This window comes from Pagrus pagrus (genome assembly GCF_965226575.1).
Source record: "Pagrus pagrus genome assembly, chromosome: 1".
In the NCBI taxonomy this organism is placed as follows: domain Eukaryota; kingdom Metazoa; phylum Chordata; class Actinopteri; order Spariformes; family Sparidae; genus Pagrus; species Pagrus pagrus.
The window spans coordinates 23,864,146-23,883,458 of NC_140185.1; the positions used below are offsets into that span (position 1 = coordinate 23,864,146).

General features: G+C 41.3%; 1 protein-coding gene across 8 annotated transcripts in view; it reads right to left on the reverse strand.

Annotated features, from left to right (window-relative positions):
- zfhx3b (zinc finger homeobox 3b) overlaps nt 1–19,313 on the reverse strand; it is a 344,728-nt gene that overhangs the window by 205,595 nt on the left and 119,820 nt on the right. Inside the window, exon 1 of one of the 8 annotated variants that reach the window (XM_084357813.1) lies at nt 9,713–9,735. The exons of the other annotated variants lie outside the window; for them this stretch is intronic. The gene's annotated coding sequence lies outside the window, so the exon portion shown is untranslated. Of the gene's footprint in view, nt 1–9,712; nt 9,736–19,313 lie in introns of those variants that run through there. 8 annotated transcript variants of the gene reach the window in all.

Below are 19,313 nucleotides of genomic sequence, written 5' to 3' on the forward strand. Positions count from 1 at the left end.
TAAAAAGTAAAATAAAATAAGGGTTGTGAAGCACCGGTAAACATACTTTTGGAAGACATACATGTATATAGTTATTTACATTGTGGTCACATAGAGAAACTGTTGTACAATAGAGTCTGCAATACAGCACACATGCTACAGTATACGTTGATATTTTTTGTTACTGTTAGGTCCAACTTTTGTTGAAGTTATACTAAGTGAATGTGGGCACATGTGAACTGTGGAGTAACCCAGGGTCCTGTCTTTAGCTCATTGGTTTGTCCCATTTAATGTCATATCATTAAATCAGTATTCATTGTTACGCTGACAACACTCAACTTTCTCTCTCCATTGACCTTACCAACTTTATGAAATTAGACATTCACTATCAGTGCTTTATTAAAAACTGGATGACACAAAATGTCTCATAATTAACCTTACATAAATCTTAGTTTTCATTATCATTCTTGACATTCTTGACAACGTGTCGTTTTTGATAACAGACAAAGAGTGAATAAATAAAAAGAATGGAACAGCATGGTTTCTGACTGTGGTGAGTAATTTAAAATATTTGATTATGTCAGCCTTACTTATATGGTGATATGGTTGCTTGATTACTGCAATTTGCTGCATATTTATTTCCACCACAATTGTTATTTAGAGTGCAGTTAGACTTTCTTTGTGGCCCCAGTAGCCAGGTGCTAAGGACGTCTGTGTTTTCTTCATAATTGCTCCTTTCCTATCTGAGGAAATTAAGAAAGCCACCTGAGTAGAATCTTTCAAGTCTCAATTAAAATCTTCTGTGAGACCTGCTTCTACTTGTACTCTGTCAGTTTTCACTCTCTGTTTTAGTTAATATTTCACCCATCCGACCATGTTGATTTAATGTTTTTTTCTGTTATTCTCAATTAATGATTCAGATGATTATTACAATTGCTGTAAAATGATTTTGTGTCTACTTATCAATTAACTGAGTACTCATTCCTGCTCTAAATTAAAGTTACAGGTGACACTGTGATATATGTTACACAGTACATAAACATAACTCTATTTTGCAAATTCATCTTGTAGACACAAGGGGTTTATACTTTCCATCTGCTGTATGAAACTATCTATTACTGCACAAAAACTTTCACAAAAACAATTACGCTACAATTTGCAAAGAGTCTGCAACCTCTAGAGGCAGCAACAACCTGTCATTTTGCAGATAAAAGTGTTGAAATGATTTCAAAAAATAATTTGATTAAAATTATGGGTTTCATTAAAGCATGGAAAAGATTTTTAAGTTTTAGCACGCAGTTACGAAACTGTAATGAAAAACTTCACCAAATATTGAGCTGCATCACAGAACTTTGACGACATAAGTTTTTTAAGAAGTTGGTGCAAGTAGGTTCTTTTATGAGTGATTTGAAGAGTGACAGGCAGTGGTCATGCAGGAAATCAGCCAATAAAGTCATAACTGAGTGATTTGAGTTCGACATTGGTTCCATCCCCTGCCTACTCTAATCCTGAGCCCCAGTGTCTGAAATTCCCCTGCCCATCCCTGTGGCAGAGCCTGCAGAAACCTATGGGTGAGACACAGACTGAGGTGTAACAGGAGAGGGCCTGAGCAGAGTGGCTGTTAAAGTGCCTGATGTGACCATGACCACTTCCAGAAACAATTTAATTCCACAGCTTCAGCCATCTCCAGCTGATCTACTCCTCCAAGGTCATTAACTGTGCCACAGAAGGTCACATGATTAATGAGTGACAGACCCTCTGGTGCAATAACGTGTATCAACGTGGCCCATTAATTAGACAGGGGGGCCAGAGAGAATGAATGGCCAGGGACAGCTTGGCCCCCTCACAACCCCGTCCTTCCCAGACCCCATTTTTCATTTTCATCTGCACAAACAGACACATATAAACCACTTATAATATTCCCAAAATACCATCTCTTCCAAAAGAGAGAAAAAAAAATCTAATCATGTATAGACTAAAGCAATATTTTTTAACTTGACTAATATCTCAACAATGCATTGTAACATTAAAACCAAACACGCAATGACTCAAAAAGCAGGCGGTTTTCTGAGTCTGAATGGCCATGGTTCAGTGCGACTAAATAAGTCCAACCTCTGCTTAGAAGTGCTGTGAGCACTGGCCTCAGGTTGATCTGGGTATCAAGCATCAGAACGTTGTGTTGTTGCAGTCCTTTTCCAGGACTATGATAAGCACTGTGCATTACTGAGGGCAATCTCCAAGAGGAAATGAAACATTCTGCTGCCACAGACCGGCTTTATTAGAAGACAACAAGTCCGGCCTCTCAGGATATACAGATCAGGAGATTTAATTGATGCTGACTGACTGTCAATGCACTCCTATAGCTGGGAGAAACAAGAGTGTTTAACACTGCTCCATTGTAAATAGTATTCATTTCTCAGTCTAATCAACTTAATGCAATTCCAATAAGTCCATTTCTTAGAGTGGCCTTGTTGATTTGAAACCTCATAGCCCTCTGTTTTATTTTCACCAGTGCCAACAAATGTAATGGCTGCTAAGTATATTGGGCAATAATATAAGAATGCTCTACATCCAGTGCATGCATTTCAATTTTACCTTGAGGTCACAGCATTATGGATACACCCCAGTGGGGTCATTAATCATAAATATGTACACTGTATGTAATAACAACCAGTAGGGAGAAATAGACTTCAGGGAAGGTTTCCGATGAGAACTTGTGTAAAAGCAGGGGACACAATGGCTGTGTAAATATCTGTGTAAACACATCTCATCAGTTCACCCCCTGCACCTGGGTCAGTGTTTTCCCAAAGCTGGCACACACTCAGGCAGTCAGTATATGCATATAGAAGTACACATTTCCAACTGTTATTGTCCCAGAAACATAATAAGCAGTGACAGGTTGCGCCAAATTCACTCGGCGCACAACCAGGAAAACTACATGTTTTGGGGAAAGAAAAAAAAACAAAAAAACACGGAGATGTTGAGATATGTGTTTGTGTAATGATGTTTTATCGTGAGACGAATTCTAGGTCACAGGATATTTATCTGTCGTTATGAATATGGAGGAATAATAATTTATGAGGCATGCTGATAATAAACATAATTTTGAAAGGTGCGGATGACATTTTTACACTACTTTTTATAAATGAACAACAAAAATAAAATAAAAAATATTCTTGCATCTTATCAAACAGTCAGAGAACCCCTTGACCCTTCTGAATAAAGCATCTCTCTGGAGATTTGACACACATCTCTCAGCACAGATCTGAAGACAGCCATGGATGTTGTTTGCCCTCTGATATATTTTTAATATTCAGATCATATCAAATATGTCCTCTTTCAATAATTGATCTATCTATCTATCTATCTACCAGCAACATAACACATGCTGAGCTCTGGCACGTGATTCTGTGCCCCAGTCAGTATATCTCCTTCCCTATTTCCAGTGCGATGAGGAGAGCTACCCTTGGCACGCTCCAACGAACCCTGCGACCACGAACTAGCCATCGGCCTTTATGTTTATGTTTATTTAAGGATGCACCGATGTCACCGCTTGTTTATGATTACGATGAAATATTTCTGTCCTTCTGTATCAAAATTGTTATTAAAAAAAATGCATATTGTACCGCATGTCAGCACCCTGCTTGACCGAGATGTCTTTAATTGTAAAGGTCATACATGCACTGACAGCTGCTGTAAAACCGCATATCTATCTTTTGTAAGGTATATACTAAAACATGTTTCTTTTTTCGAAAGGAACACGGTGCAACACAAACATATCAGAGTCTAATGGAGTGAGTGTTTTTCATCCCGTCTTTTGACCAACAGCATCTCCTGTGGTGGCTCATTTCCTTAGTGCAAGAGGTTCCCACCCTCCATCGCAGCCAGGCTTCAGGGGGCATGGCGGATAGAATGCGAGATGGAGGGAAGGAGCAAAGTAGAAGAGGGGAAACCATGCTGGGAGAAAGGAAATCTTCCATGTGCAGAAGCAGAGTGGCTAGAGGACATTTCACGCTAATGGCGGACGGGCCAATTGAAATGACTGCAGCGCTGCATGATTTGAAGGTCAGGAGACAGCGGATTATATTCCAGTGGTGGCGAAGGGGGATTGGAGGAGTAAAATGGTGCCTCTCCACCACCACCCCGCCCCCTCCTCCTCCTCCTCTTCTGAATTATTGCAGAACAGCCAAGATGGAATCAACATAGCACCGAACCCCAACATCATTACACTTACACAGAGCACAACATGAAACACATCCCATTGCTCTGGTCTTTCCTGCGCTTATACATCATAATGAGAAATTCTGCTCTGGAAAAATTCAGGAGCTCAGTTTGTGAAACCGAACAGCACAGCACACCACCCTGCTCACTCTCTATATTTTAACTCTTTTCATTATGTAACCAAATTATATTTACGCTCTCCAGTAGCACGATTAAAAAATTACATTTAGCGCAAGAGATAAGGTCAAGAGCAAACTGCGATAAAATGTTGTACATAAACTAAGTATTTTGCTTGTGAAGGCCAAACACAATAAGGCTTTTTCAGTGAACTGCCACTGCTCTTATTTTATCCTTGAGAAGTCATCATAATAAAACAAACAATTAGATTTCCTCCTGTTGACATGGGTGACACACTGGATATAACACCATGGCTGAAAAAGCAGGGTGACAGATGAGGATGCAAAAGTTACTCACACATGAGAAAAGCATAAAGTGATTATGCACATGACTGCAGTAATAAGCTGTAATAAGATGTGGAATGACCATACGTATCTGCTCCAGACACTGTGCCAGGCAGGCCAACATGATTACATTGTATTTTCATCCAATGGTTATTAGAGATTTAAGGCAGAAGGACCTGGAGCCTAACTTGCAAACAGATATAAAAAAACATCAACAAATGAGGCAACAAGGATGTCAAGCAGAATTGCAGAAATCAGGGACATTAATGTAATTAAACTAAGCCCTTGAAGGCATCAGCTTTTCTATCTGCTTGGTGTGGTTTCATGACTTCTGGAGGCTGTGCCATTTTCACAATCAACATGAGACATTGCACATGTCTCTGGAATTCTGACCATCAAAGTGTCTGTGTTGTTGATCCGACTTTCAGATGCACCTGCTTTAGTCAAAAAACCTGTGTTCATGCAGAGGCAGGTATTTAGATGCAGCTCTTTCCGGTGTCAGTAAACACTGTCAGTAAATACTTGCAGGCAGCATCCAATCCGAGCTGCTCTACAACACTGACAGCACCGAGGTGGACATCTTATAGGAGGAGAGCGGGTGCCACTCTGTGTGAGCGGCCAATAGACGAGTTTGTATTGTTGAAGGAGGAAAGCACACGCACTTACTACCATGCCGGCATTCACACACTTACAAAAGCCGCACAACCAAATCAGTGAATTTAAAAAACTCATCTCAAATATCTTGTGCTGCTCTATTGTATTGAACTACACAGATAAAGGAGGGAAAGGGTGGATGCTAGAAACCTTGTGAAGCCTGGAGGTGAAAAAAAACAAATGCTTCAAACGTCTGTTTGTGTTTCTACTATATGTTTTGATAAATGAGAAAAATAGAGGAAGAGAGAAAAAAAGGAGGTGTGTTGCATGTTTTTGCAAACTTGTTTGGATTTGTATGTGTAAATATATATGTATATATGTAACAAAAGTCTAAGAAGGGTTAGTTCATACCATTCTGTACCAGCTATTGTGGTGTTTTGCTGGCTCAAGGTTTTTTATTTGTCAAATTTATAGACAAGAGATTAACTTACATCTAGTGAGCTACCAAATCCACAGAACATTATATTACAAAAGTGGCAAAACAATTAAACTGTAAAAAAAAAAAAGAAAAGAAATAAAGAAATAAATAAACAATAAACAAATATATATTTTTTGTATTAAAATTACAATGTACTTTCTGTTTGATCTCAGTTTAAAGACGAAGAGAAATTAATTCTTTTACAAAATTATTAAAAAGAACAAAAGCATTGCCATAAGGATGCCATGTCAGTACTAAAAAAGAGTAAGCACAGGTTTCCCCCAGGTCAGTAGTGTTTCATGGCCTGTGCACTAGTGCATAGGATGGAGAGAGAGAGGCAGAGATGGTGCTAAAATTCTGCTCCCCCACTGCATGCTGTGCTTGTAAAACTCTACAGGAGATAACAGACAACCAAGGTAGCCCAGTCAATCCAGTGCATGTTTGAATGGCTGACCATGTTAAGCTCTTAAAGCAGGCATTAATCCTGGATTTTAGGAGCAGAGCTAAGTTTGGCACGTTATCATGGCAAGGCCCAGACCTTAGCTGGAGTTCAATCACTATGCAGAAGCCCTGACAGCCTAAGTCACACAGGCCTCAGACATGACTAGCACTACAATTAGACTGAAATAAGAGGCTTGCTCGTACAAAATAATGTAAAATGATCAGTAATTGGAAGTGATATATGCTATTTTCACAACTATATTTCAGATTATTTTGATTCACTAAAAACAGAGACAAAAAAATGAATTTTACTGGTTATGTAGCATAAAAGGGATGTGCATTTTTTCTCCATCAGAGAACCGAATGATGTCTCTGTAGCATTACGTATGTGCTGCATTCTAGCAAAGGTTTGATCTGACTTCTGGGTCTCATAGAGCCTGAGTGACCTCTCTGGCCAGCCTCAGCCTCAGCCTCAGCACTAGCCTCGCCCCTCCAGACATAGACAGGCCAGACCAGAGCAGAGCCTTCTCTGTTCTACCCGACTCCAGACACACACAGGCCAGCTCAGATCAACGTCTAAGATAGCTGTGCAGACAGACAAACATATTAAGAGCTGACAGCTCCTGACCATGCATCTGCAAAAGTAGCATCATCATGTTTTAGCAGTGGCACAAATACCCATCAGCCAACACGGCAGCAGCAGGCGCACAGTCACATGAAGGCATCCACAAACAGATGCACATGCACACACGCATGCACACACACACACACGCACAGACACACACACACACACACACATACACCGCACACCAATCCTAGGGTGCAGTCAGAGGGCTTGGGCCAAGGCTTAGGGCTAGAGCATGGGCTTAGGGAACTGGGTGTGCTTGCTGGCAGATGGGGGATATTAGGGGCAGTGTGTTGACTGATAAATCTTCCTGCACGCTGTAGGACCTGAGTTATCATCTGACATATGAAAAAATACCAGAGAAGCTGTGGAGAAAGGAGAGGAAATTAAATGAGAGGGGGATGAAGAAGGGGAGCAAGCCAGCGTTGTAGCAGGCATCTGTTTTGCTCCTCATCCTCTCCCACAAACACACACATACACACACACATACACACACTGTCAGTTCAATCTACATATCAGATTTCATTCATGTTTCTACATTTATTCTGCTTGTGTCATGAGCACAACAGTAGCTAAAACACAGTACGGCTAATACCCGTGTCAAAAAATAGTCTTGTACGCTTGTAAGAATACCTGCTACTTCCTGTGTGGGGTTTATGGAGCTAAGAATCTGGATCATCACTGTGTGACAGTCTTCATTTATGTATATTGTTTACTGTGTGCAGAAGATAAAAAGACCCCTACTGATAGTTATTAAAAATTGCATGACATTTTGATTTAAACTTTAATTATAATAGTCTCAGTGCAAAGAGAAAAATGTGAAATTGAAAAGTCTCTTTTATTTTTGTGTCTTTTCTTCCTAATTTGGCAGAGAGGGCTCATGAAGCAGAGGGCTTGATGGCTAGCTTTTGGCACAGTGTGTTGATAAACCCTGGAGTATGATTGTCCTTTAATTTGAGTCAGGAAAGCGAGAAAATCTTTGAAAACTTTCCCTTTAACTGTATGTATACTCAGCTGCCAGTTTATTTGGTACACCTGACTAAATCTAATGAGTTTTAGGGGTGGTGAGTTAACTTTAAAGTGATTTAGTGTAACTGTTTCACTGAGGGGTGCTTCTAATGTTTTTCCACCCTTTTCTTTTTCTTTTTTAATCGATGAGGGTATATTAAATTTGTGTTTTTGATTAATACACCCCCATAACAATCCCTGTCAGTAAACACAGCGATTCTTCTAATTATTTGAGCTCATACACAGCCAAATTGACAGGGTTAAACCCCCCCCCCCCCCGAAAGTGCACACATAAAGAGTGTTAAAGTCCACAATCTCCAGACTAAAACATATGTGATACTTTGAACACCTGCCCAGGAGCCATGTCAGCTCTGAGTGGACAGATAATTCTCCAATCAACACTTGTCGACTCCAAATAATTGCAATTGAAAAAAATCAACACTTATTAACACTGGGGGGAGTAGCTGTACATGGCATTTGGGTTTATGTGTGTGTTAGTAAGTGTGTGTAAGTGAGTTAGTAAGTGTGTGTGAGGGAGAGAGAGAGAGAGAGAGAGAGAGAGAGAGAGCGAGAGTCCAAATGGATTTCAGCCCTAGAATAAATCACTGTCGCCACAGAAACAAGCCGACAGCTGTGATGGATAGCTGAAATTTTTGTGTTGATGTCTTTAGTATTGCTGACAATTTGGTAGTCCTGGCTTTTCCACTTTTCCTGTGCTTGCGTGTGGCTAAACACATCTAAATGCTGGCACATACCCCATATACCACGTCACAGTATTTCACAAGTGCTCAAAATGTTCTTTTGGATACAAATCTAGATTTGGTAGGTTTGTGCCACATAAAAAAGCTTAAAATGCTAAAATCATAAACCAAAAGTACATTTCTTAAACATTCTGAACTATGTTTTGTGTTGTTAATGATTTATAATAATTTAATAGAAACTTTTAAAATGTCTGAATAATTTTACAAAAGTGTAGCATCATTAAGAAGAAAACTTTCTGCAATTAAACAGTGGACATCATCTTGTGTGTGTGTGTGTGTGTGTGTGTGTGTGTGTGTGTGTGTGTGTGTGTGTGTGTGTGTGTGTCTGTGTGTGTGCACTATGGTCTCATGTTCTTTTTGCACCTGTACACACTGACCCTCTCATTGGGCAATATGTTGCCATATGACACAGTGACTGTGAGGGGAGATACACTGTCAGTCAACGTTGTCTACTCTCAGCGCCGTCCACTCAAACTGAGGATGAAAAAGCGATTTCCTTTTTTTTTTTTTTTTCGGAACGACCCGCTTTACTCCCAGTCCTGTTATCTGGCCCACTCCAACGCTACTGGCCGGCGACTCTGCCCCTGCCCTAAATGCACTGTCACCCCCTTTTCTAATACACAGCATTACAGCACAGCAAGCACACACACACACACACACTTGACTGTTAGTGTACAAATTCCAAAAATAAAAAAAACATTTGCTTTTTGCACACAGGCTGCACATAAAGCAATGTAAACAATCTATACACCTAAGCATAAAGTTATGTAAACACAAGAACACTATACACTCTTACACACAAACACACACACACACTCTCTCTCTCTCTCACACTCACACTCACACTCTCTCTCTCTCTCTCACACTCACACACACACACACAAACACACACACACACACACAAAGTAAAGAGTTGGGCCGCTCTAAGCCAGCCCCCCCACATCCAGTGTTTCCATCTGCTCTCACCTGGCAGGATCAAAAAGAGCACACTTCCCACAAACTTACAAAGAATCAATACTTTCTCCAGCAAAACAAAGCAGCCACAGCCTCAGCCTCAGTCCCAGCTCCACACTAACTGTACTCAAAGTACTGTAGACTGAAAGAAAGAATCCACAGAGCAGAAATTAAAAAAGGATTTACTGACCTTACTGTCTCTTTTTTCCTCCCCTGTTCTCTCTGACGTCCAATCCCCTCTTTTTCTTCTGCTCGCTCTTGTCCTCTAAACCTCTAGTCTAAGTAAGTCATGCAGGAGCTGCTTCCTGCTCCTGCACAGCCCTACGCCACTGTATTAGTCTGATTTCACACTCTGCAGCCTAGCCTCTTGTCCTGAAGGGGACGGTGAATGTGCTGCTTATTTAGAAGCCGGCGCGCACTACCTGGGCTTGTAGGCAGCTGTTTAAAGCACGAGGCAACATCCAGGGTGCATAATACCCCCTCTTCCTTACACACACACACACATCTTCTCTCTCTCTCTCTCCCTCTCGCTCAAACACACACATGCACACACTCAGTAGCTGGCTGGCTGGCTGGCTGGCAAGATACAGCGCAAACACACACGCGCGCACACACTCACTCATGCATGCACGCACGCGAGCAGGAGTGAAATACACACACACACACACACACACACACACACATGCACAAGCGGTCTGTCAGAGGTCTCTCTACCTTGGCTGGGATAGCAGGCAGTGTGAGAATACACACACAGGCACACTGAGATGGGCTGGCTGCTCCGTTCTTCTCTCTAAGTGTTTAGAAGACAATTTCAACAAGGGATTGCTCCCAATCTACTAGGGTGATCCACATGGATGAGTTATAATATGCTTGCCACTCTCTCCCTCTCTCTTGGCCCCCCTCTTCTTCCTCTGTTCCCCCCCTCTCTCTCTCTCTCGCTCTCTCTCACTCTCTTACTCTCTCCCTCTCTCACTCTTTCGCTCTCATGCTCGTTGTTTTAGCCTATTATCGAGCCGTCACCGCTCTCAGTTCAGGAGGAAAGCCTTCCCTTCTTGGATTTCTATATTCCTCTTCCCTCTGGATGTGCATGAGATGGGGCCAAAAGACTGACTCCACCTGAATGTGTATTAGTGAAATGCATTATTTATTGCAAAGCTGCATTCATTTTTTTTTTTTTCCCCTGATATGCCGGTGGACACGAGGGGGAAGGGAGCACCGGTGGTGGCTGCATCAGCAGCGAAGGGGTGTATTTGTGGTGTGTGTATGTTTGGGGGAGGCAGGGGTGGCGGTAAGGGGGGTAGGGATGAGGGGTCAGGATTTGGGATAGCGGGGGTCTGAAGGGAGGTGAAAAGAATACATAAGATATGATTTTAATTTATTTATTTATTCAATGACTGGGATTGCCTTATCATCCAGGGTGCTGCTTAATGACATCACTGCTGGCTTCTCCAGGCTGTCCCAAATCACACTGCCACTCATTTTTTTCATCAAAAAAATGTGCGTGTGTGTGTGTGTGTGTGTGTGTGTGTGTGTGTGTGTGTGTGTGTGTGTGTGTGAGAGAGAGACAGAAAGATAGATAAAGTAAGAGAGTGAGGTAGACAATCACAAATAGTGTAGGAAAAGGCACAAATATGATTTCAGGATCAGAAACACAGCTCACTTGTAGAAGCATTATTCTATAGTGTAGTGTTAAAAAGTGGCAGAAAATGTCATCTTTTAAGTATTTCATTGTACATTCGAAAAATGTATTTTTTTTATATTTAAATCCATAAACCACCCTGTTACACAAATGTAAACAGGTTTTCTTCAAGCAGAAACAGTGACTGTCACAAGATGGGTGAAATGGCTCTGTTTATATATTCGCAAATTAAAACACCTCATCCAATTTACTAAGTAAATTAAAAAGTGATGAACATTTGATTTGACTCACTTTTTAAATACAAATTAATTTAGCAATTTTTGTAATGAGATTACTCTAATTTTCTTAAATGTAATCAATTTCTCCAGCTCCTTAATTACATTATTCATTTAAATTAAAAGTCACTTTCTTTATGTCACATAAGGATGATATTTATCATAAAGGTTTTTTTTTTTTTATCAATTTATTTATTTATTTATTTATATGAATAATTAATATGATCGATGATTGATAATGATTAGTCGTCTGAGTGAACTAAGTTTTAGTGGATAAAGTAAGATGACATTCAGTAAAAGCAAATATATTGAAATTTTCAAATATCAAATACGGACAACATTTGCCTTTCTGTTTGACCCGTTAGATATTCAAGAAGATTAAAACAAAAGCCTGACACTACCTCTGCCCTTTTGGTGAACTGTTTGCTGGTTTCCAAAGAACAAAAAAGTTTTTTAAAGATGTAATAAATGCATAATGTATATCAATGGGAGGATAAGATTACAATCAAACAATCAAAAACAGTATCTCAAAAATTCATATGTGGGCCACACACACTGAAATGAAGTCAGTGTGTGTCAGAAACACGACTTCCAAAATGTTCTTGTCTCATTTCATACTATTTATCCATTTCCTGTAGACCAACATTTCTACGCTTGACTAATTAAAAAACAGGATAAAAGCCTTTAATCTGTATCTTAACTATTAATCATAACAGTATAAAAATTGAATAATCAAACAATAAGTGTGATCACAGCTCTTGTGAGACCCTATGAAAAGACAGAACAGGACTGGCCAAGCATTGTTTACAGTTTGGACTGGAGTCAGACCCAGAGAGGGGAGGGGGGCTGGAAGTGACTGTGTAAGCTGGAGTTGCCACGCTGGTCAACAGGCTGCTGCAATGTGCACCCATGGGGGGCAACCGGCCAGGCAGGAGTCACGACTGCAGAGTGGACCCCCAAGACTCTGTCAGCACTATCAGCCTTCCTTCTCTCCCGCGGCGGGAGAAACAGACCAACACAACAGAAACACAACCATCCAGAAAAATAAATCAGTCAGTATGAAGGCCGCTAGCCTCTGCTGAATACCTAATTGTCATTTTCTCCACACCACAGTGCAGCAAAACCTGAACAGTTTTAATATCCCTCAAAAATGACTACATTTCAAATCTACAAAAAAGATTTAAAGTTAAGTGTTTACACAATCAACGTGACTCTCACTTCATTACACAGAAGTCTCATTTACTTTCCAGCCCTCTGCCCCTAGCAGAGAGTGTTAACAGCTTGGTCCTGAGCCACAAGATGCCCGTCCACTGCACCTACGAAAAAGGAAATGATGTGGCCCAGGGCCCAGCCAGGCCATTCTATCACCGCTATTAGGGCTTAAGCAGAACTGGAAAATTACTCCATTGGCATTAACAGTCCATCTCAATCATTTTAATACTATCATAATCATGAGACTTTCTAATATTATTTTTAAAAGCCTTGGTGAGAAAAAAAGGGAATTTCATTTCCTTTGCTTAACCATCTCAAATTGGGAGAGAGTAAGTGAACGGAGAAGAAAGTGATATCTTATGAGACAGGGGAAAAAAGTGATAAAGAGTCACCTCTAACCCCCCCCCACCCACCACCACCACCACCAACCCTTACACTGCCACACACCTCTGTCTGTCTGCAGCATCTTTGTGCCCTGCCAGCTTCACCATGTTACAAGTCACAAGAGATAGGGACTTGAACATTAAACAAGGAAGACAATTAATATTAATAGATGAACAACGTGACTGTTAAAGGAGCCTCCTTCACGCAGCTGTCATGTGCCCTCTTTAACCTCACAAGCCCGTCTGACCAATGACACGTAAAACTGCCCTCCCATGTTCTGATGGCGACTCTATGTACATAATCTTCCACACTTGTAACCAGAAAAACGCCTCTAAACAATCAAAGAGTTAATGTTTCCCCCTCACTTCTCCTCTGTTTCTAAACTTTCAATTTTCCTGAATAGCATTATTATGCATTATTAATATCTCTGAATTATTACTCATTTTCCTCTTAAAATGGAGTGCTTTAATTCACATTTGAAGTACTCATCAAGGCCAAGCACTCAAATGAATGTGGAAGGATACATTATATTTGCAAAAATGCAAAGGGTGTATTAAAAATATATAGCAATACTGAAATATTAACTATTAATTTCAAAAAGATAATTTGCTGGGGGAAGAAAAAGCCTTTTCATTACGTCTATGACTCCTCTTTCTTCTTTGAAGTGTACCACTCTGATTGTAGGTCTTTGAATAATATGCAATTACCATGTAGTGAATATTCACCTGTGCATCAAACACACTGAATATTATATTTCCATTACGATGCCAGCCCCATGTATGTCCACTTTCAGGCACTAAGGGGGGACAGCATGGCTGAGGTGATGCAGTGTAAAATTCATACAGTATCACAGAGGTTCAGTCAACAATAGAAAAAAATGGCACAAAATAAAAATCAAAACACGACCATTTCAACTATCTGTCCTTCCTGTTCATTCTCTTTTTTTTCCTTTTTTTTTTTTTTTTTACAATTGTGAACTCTAATTCACCCTTGAAAGCGTGACCTTGTGCTGTGTGACAGCAGATAGCCGCAGCATGAAGACAGGACGCCACTTATCATCAAGGGACGAGGTGGCTGTTTAATTTCACACTACCAGTGGCTAAAACCCCTGTTAGTGTGGAGCGTCACAATGGCAGCTACGCTGGGGGAGCAGATGTCCTGGTGAAGGGGTGTAAAGAGGGAGGAGGTTGGGCTGGGAGAAGGACAGCAGAGAGGAGGAATGGTGGTGGCGTGTGTCTGTGTGTGTCTGTGTGTGTGTGTGTGTGTGTGTGTGTGTGTGTGTGTGTGTGTGTGTGTGTGTGTGTGGCAGTGGCCGCACTGTCGCTGTGTATATATTACTCAGAGCACAATCTGACCCCGTGCGCATGCCCAGATAAAGAGCGACTCTGTCTTTCGCACGTGCAAAAACAGCACAAATAAACACACAAGTGGCACTTTTGGTCGTGCTTACGGGTGATAATTAAAGGAAGCAGGATGTGACGTGAGGGGACACAAACTGGACCGGGAGCGGGCAGGTGAGAGCAAAGGTGCAGCAGCGATGGCGGAGAGTTTCGTGGCGTGGAGGCCAATATCACTGAGCGCCAAATTGCTTTCTGAAGAGCTTTCCATTGTCTGCAGTGATGAACTTGAGCTCTGGCCTCCAACCCGGGGGTCTTTACGTCTAATCCCAAGTGCCCCCGGCTCCCCTTCACAACCCCTCCCTCAAACCTTACACACACACACACACACACGCACAAACAGACATAATGCACACCCTTCAGCTGACGCCTGACATGACTGCGGGGTTGAACAGTGACCAGCGCCTCCCCAACACAGCTGAATATAAAACGCAGTAATGAGCGGGACAAGAAAATGGCTTCCCTCTCAAACATGGCTGCTTACTGATGGCCAGACGCGAGCCAGGGAGAAAAAGGTCACCTCTCTCATCTTTTAGTACCCCCACCCTCCCCGTGTCTTCTATTGCTGGGGCTATTTTCTTTTTTTTTTTTTCTTTACTCTTTTTCTCTCCCCCGTTTTTCATCTCTTGCCTCCCTCGCCAACACCTTCCACTTCCCCTCCCTGGTCATTCTCCTCACCCCATTTCGTATGCGAATGTAGGATTATTATTTAAGAGACAAAGGAAAGGGATCTTGGGAGAAGACAGGTGGCCGCGTCTGAGTGATGAGAAAATTACCAAAGTGAAATCCAGCTCCTGGAAAACTCTCCTTCGTGGAAGGTAATATAAAAAAGGGGAAATAAAAATAACCGTGCCCCTTCCCCTCTTTGGTACAGCTCAGCAGGAAAAGGAGAAACCCCAACTCCCATCCCTCCCCAGGACAATTTCAAATCCCCTCTGAGCACCGCAGTCCAGGCACATACATTCATTTTTCCTCACTTACTCCTCCAGTGTCATTTTTCTCTATTTTCTCCATCGGTCGGTTATGCACAGAATGTTCCAAATGCATTTTGACTGCTTGATTTCTATTTTCATAATATCAGAACATCAAGTTAAAGAATATAAATGTTTATTCAGCAGAGTGGGGAATGCTGGTGTATGGGTGCAGTGGCTCTTGGGGGACGGAGCCCGTGCTAAATCAGTAAATCACTCCATCTGGAAGATGAACGGCATGTTTTGGAGTTCATTGCCTTTCGTCTCGGGCGAGTGGCCGGTGCAGCGGCAGGCCCAGCAGGCTGGAGCGGAGGTGTCTGCTGATGTGGATGGTTACAGAGGGATAATGAAGCGGCGACTAGGGGCTTGGCCGTGTTCTGTTCACCCTGTCCAACCTGCTGTGAAAGGGCCAGCTGCCGAACACGGCTATTAGTCCGTCCTCGTTGTGAGCCACCGTAAGGCCCGCTGAATGCTTCCAATGAAGTGCCGCTTAGAGAGAGCCTCGGTGTGAAAGTGGTCAAGGTTTCAGATCCTCTGCAACTTTCATCTTTTCATTCTTCAGTCAGCACCATGTCGTACTCTTCAACTGCTCGCTGTGAATCTGAACTCTGAGGGAAAACCTGCCACGGCCATCTTTCTAAACCCATTTCTCTTTATGGCAGAGAGCTTTCCAACTAATACTTGAGTTTATCCACTTCAGAAAAAAAGATGAATTAGTAAATCAACTCCTCCAGACCTCATAACATACACACTAGTTAATTAAAAGCATGTAAAAGTATTATGAACCAAAGAAGGTCATCATTTGCTTCAGAGGTTCAAAGAAAACCTGCTGCACAAAACCAAAGATCTATGTTGCTTTCTTTAACAGTTGATGTATTATGTTTCAGATAGGTAGCCTTACACCTATAGATATAATAGATAAACGAACAGAATACTAAATGCCACTTAGGTTATACTTAGTTTGTACAATGAAAATATAATAGTAAGAAAACATGTTTATAATCACATGTTTCTTAAGACTAAAATCTAAGTTAATGTTATTAAGATCTCTCACGGTGGTACATATGGAATCAGATGTTTAGTTTATTATCATCATTTTCCAAAACATATCTCTGTAGGGCTGTGCGATACGATGATATATATCGTGTGATGATAAAAAAAAACCTAGAAAAAAAACCATCAGCCATTTCATTCATCCATTCATGGCACGGAGGCAGGCAAGAAATATCCATGAAGGCCACAAAAAAGAAGAAAAAAAAGGCATGGAGGAGAGTGAACGTGACACAGACCGGGGTGATTCTGAACAGGAGGAATCAGACCAGTCGAGACAAATGGACGCTTGTGCCCTAAAAGAGGTGTACTTTTGTCGCATGGATGGGTATGAAAAGTCTGACTTGGAGTGCAAAACCCTACTTTAAAGATTTATATATATTTTATTATGTGCTTCATTGAAAAATACTGCAAAGGTTTTAAGTTGAAGAAGAAAAATAATTAAAAATGAGTATGTATGTTTTATCCTGCAGGTATATAATATCTAATGCAAAAAAAAAATAGGCCTTTTCATTCATTTTATATAAACTATTCATTCTTTGAACTTACAGATATTGTGCTCTATCATGATATGTATTGTTACCTGGATAAGAAATGACCTAGATGAGGATATGATGTGTCTCGGCACTTGGGACAACACAAATATGCATTTTGACATGTGAATGTGATTCTTTGATTTTATCACAGTGTCCAAGAGCCCAGGGTCCCAGCTCACAGTTCATGCTTTAAAACTAATTTCACCACTGTGTTCCAACACAACACATCAACAGACACATTCTGGGATCATAAAACAGAAAGATGTGTGTTCCTTTCCACTTACAGTATATTACAGTAACATACTTTTTGCAGTACATTATGCCTGTCACACCTCTTCCATCTTCTATTGACCATATCGTCAAAAGGCCTAAACCTAAGTTCTTTCATGAACCGAAAGCATGCAAACACACATCTGACCAAACAGTCAATCTCCCACATCAAATACAATACAAGATGGTGCCAATGTTACCACACTCCTCACCTGCACCTCAAACTGGGATGTGAGGCACAACAAATTTAAATAAGTTGATAGAGTTTTATCAGAATGACAGGCAATTAGACTCGCTCTGACCATGGGTTTGCATGCTAAATGAGAGTCATTTAAGTGGTGGGAGCCATACATGTTATATAAAAGAGAGTGAGAGTTGCGCAGCTCCATTTCTGCTCCTGGACAGCCCTAAATTAAATATCCCCAAAGTCCATTAGGCTAAACAGCCCGAGGAAAGACTTTGTCTCACCACAGAAAAATGACAGTAAACTCGGGCAATCATGCCGCCAATCAATTATGCATGAATTATATTTTTCTTAGACTGTGTAAAATGTCTTATGTTAATTCCCCGAAGTATACAATGCCCATTACTTTCGAGGGACGTGTCCATATGCATACAATCTAAATGAGTGTTTTCCCAAAGATTTATCAGTCTCACGCTGCCAACTGAAATGAAAACACTGAGGCTGAGTTGTGATTCCTCCATATCAACTGCAGCTGCAGGGGCCACAGGCAAAGTTGGAGGCGCTCAGTGCTGATAACCTACATGGCTGTAAATCTACTGATAGAAAGCATCCCCAGAAACTAAAAAATATCAAGGTGTGGAACTAAACTCGTTCACAGAATCTGCAGCACGTGTTCAGAGAAAAAGAAGATGATGAGACAGAAGAAGAGAGAGGCAGAGGGGAGAAGACAGAGAGAGGCTGGGGTGGGAGGGTGGAGGGGGTTAGCATTGACCTGACCTGTCTCGGCTGTTGGCCTGTTGAGCCAGTAAATAGTAGAGTCCCTGAGGTCCCCATTGTGGCCCAGATCTCTGATAATGACCTCTGTCTGGCCCTGATAGTAGGAGACAGGTATTGGCAGGTCTGCTGACCAGTGTCAGTGAGCTGCCAATAATTGGTCAGTGTGTTAATGACAAGTAACCTAGTGGCCTCTGGAAACTGACCATCCAATGTGTTAGAGCAGGGTCAGTGTCACTCAGTGTGCAGGTGAGTGTGTTAACCTTTGAAACTTAGAACAAAGACAGAGAAAATGATAGGAAATTCATTTTTAAATTTTAATTATTAAAATACACTTTGATGCTTCAAAACAAGCGCAGCCCCAGCGTGCACACTGCATTAATAAAAATCAGCCAGAAGTAATTTAGATACAGATATTTACACACATGCACAAACAAAGCCTCTCGCTCTCTCCTTTCTAACTTCACTGACGGTTCCTGATGATCTCCACCAGTGGTCCCCCTCTTAGATTACATGCAACACAATCCACCCTCACACACTAATTTGTTTTCTTTGGCTCTTTTTCTGTTTTGGTGTGTAACTGAGCCCTTGAATATATACAAATTTAATAGAGCTAATAGAATCATTATCAAATTCAGATCAATATAAATTTAGCCCTCGCCACCCATAAAAGGCAGCAATATTGAAATACAACACTGTCTGCGCTCTTTCATTCTTCCGCCTACAACTGACGCTTGCTGCCATCAGACATGAATTACCAGACAGGCACATTACAGCTAATAAGACTCTCACAAAACAGCTTTTATTAATGCATGAGAGACTCTTTGATCCTGGAGAAACTTTCATAGGGAAAGCAGTAATCACCGCACCTCAGACAACACAATAAGATGCTGCCTATTACCTTGAGAGAGTCAACAATGTGGCTGGGGTCAAATCAACCGGAGCCTGTACAGCATGTCTCCGAGGGGAGGGACAAAACAGAGCTGCCACAGCTCAGCTAAACAAAGCTGCAGGCCAATCGTATTTTTGTCATTTGTACCGAATCAAAACTTGGGAAAAAAAACAGCAGTGAGTAAGTCAGCATTTAGTCCTTGCAGCA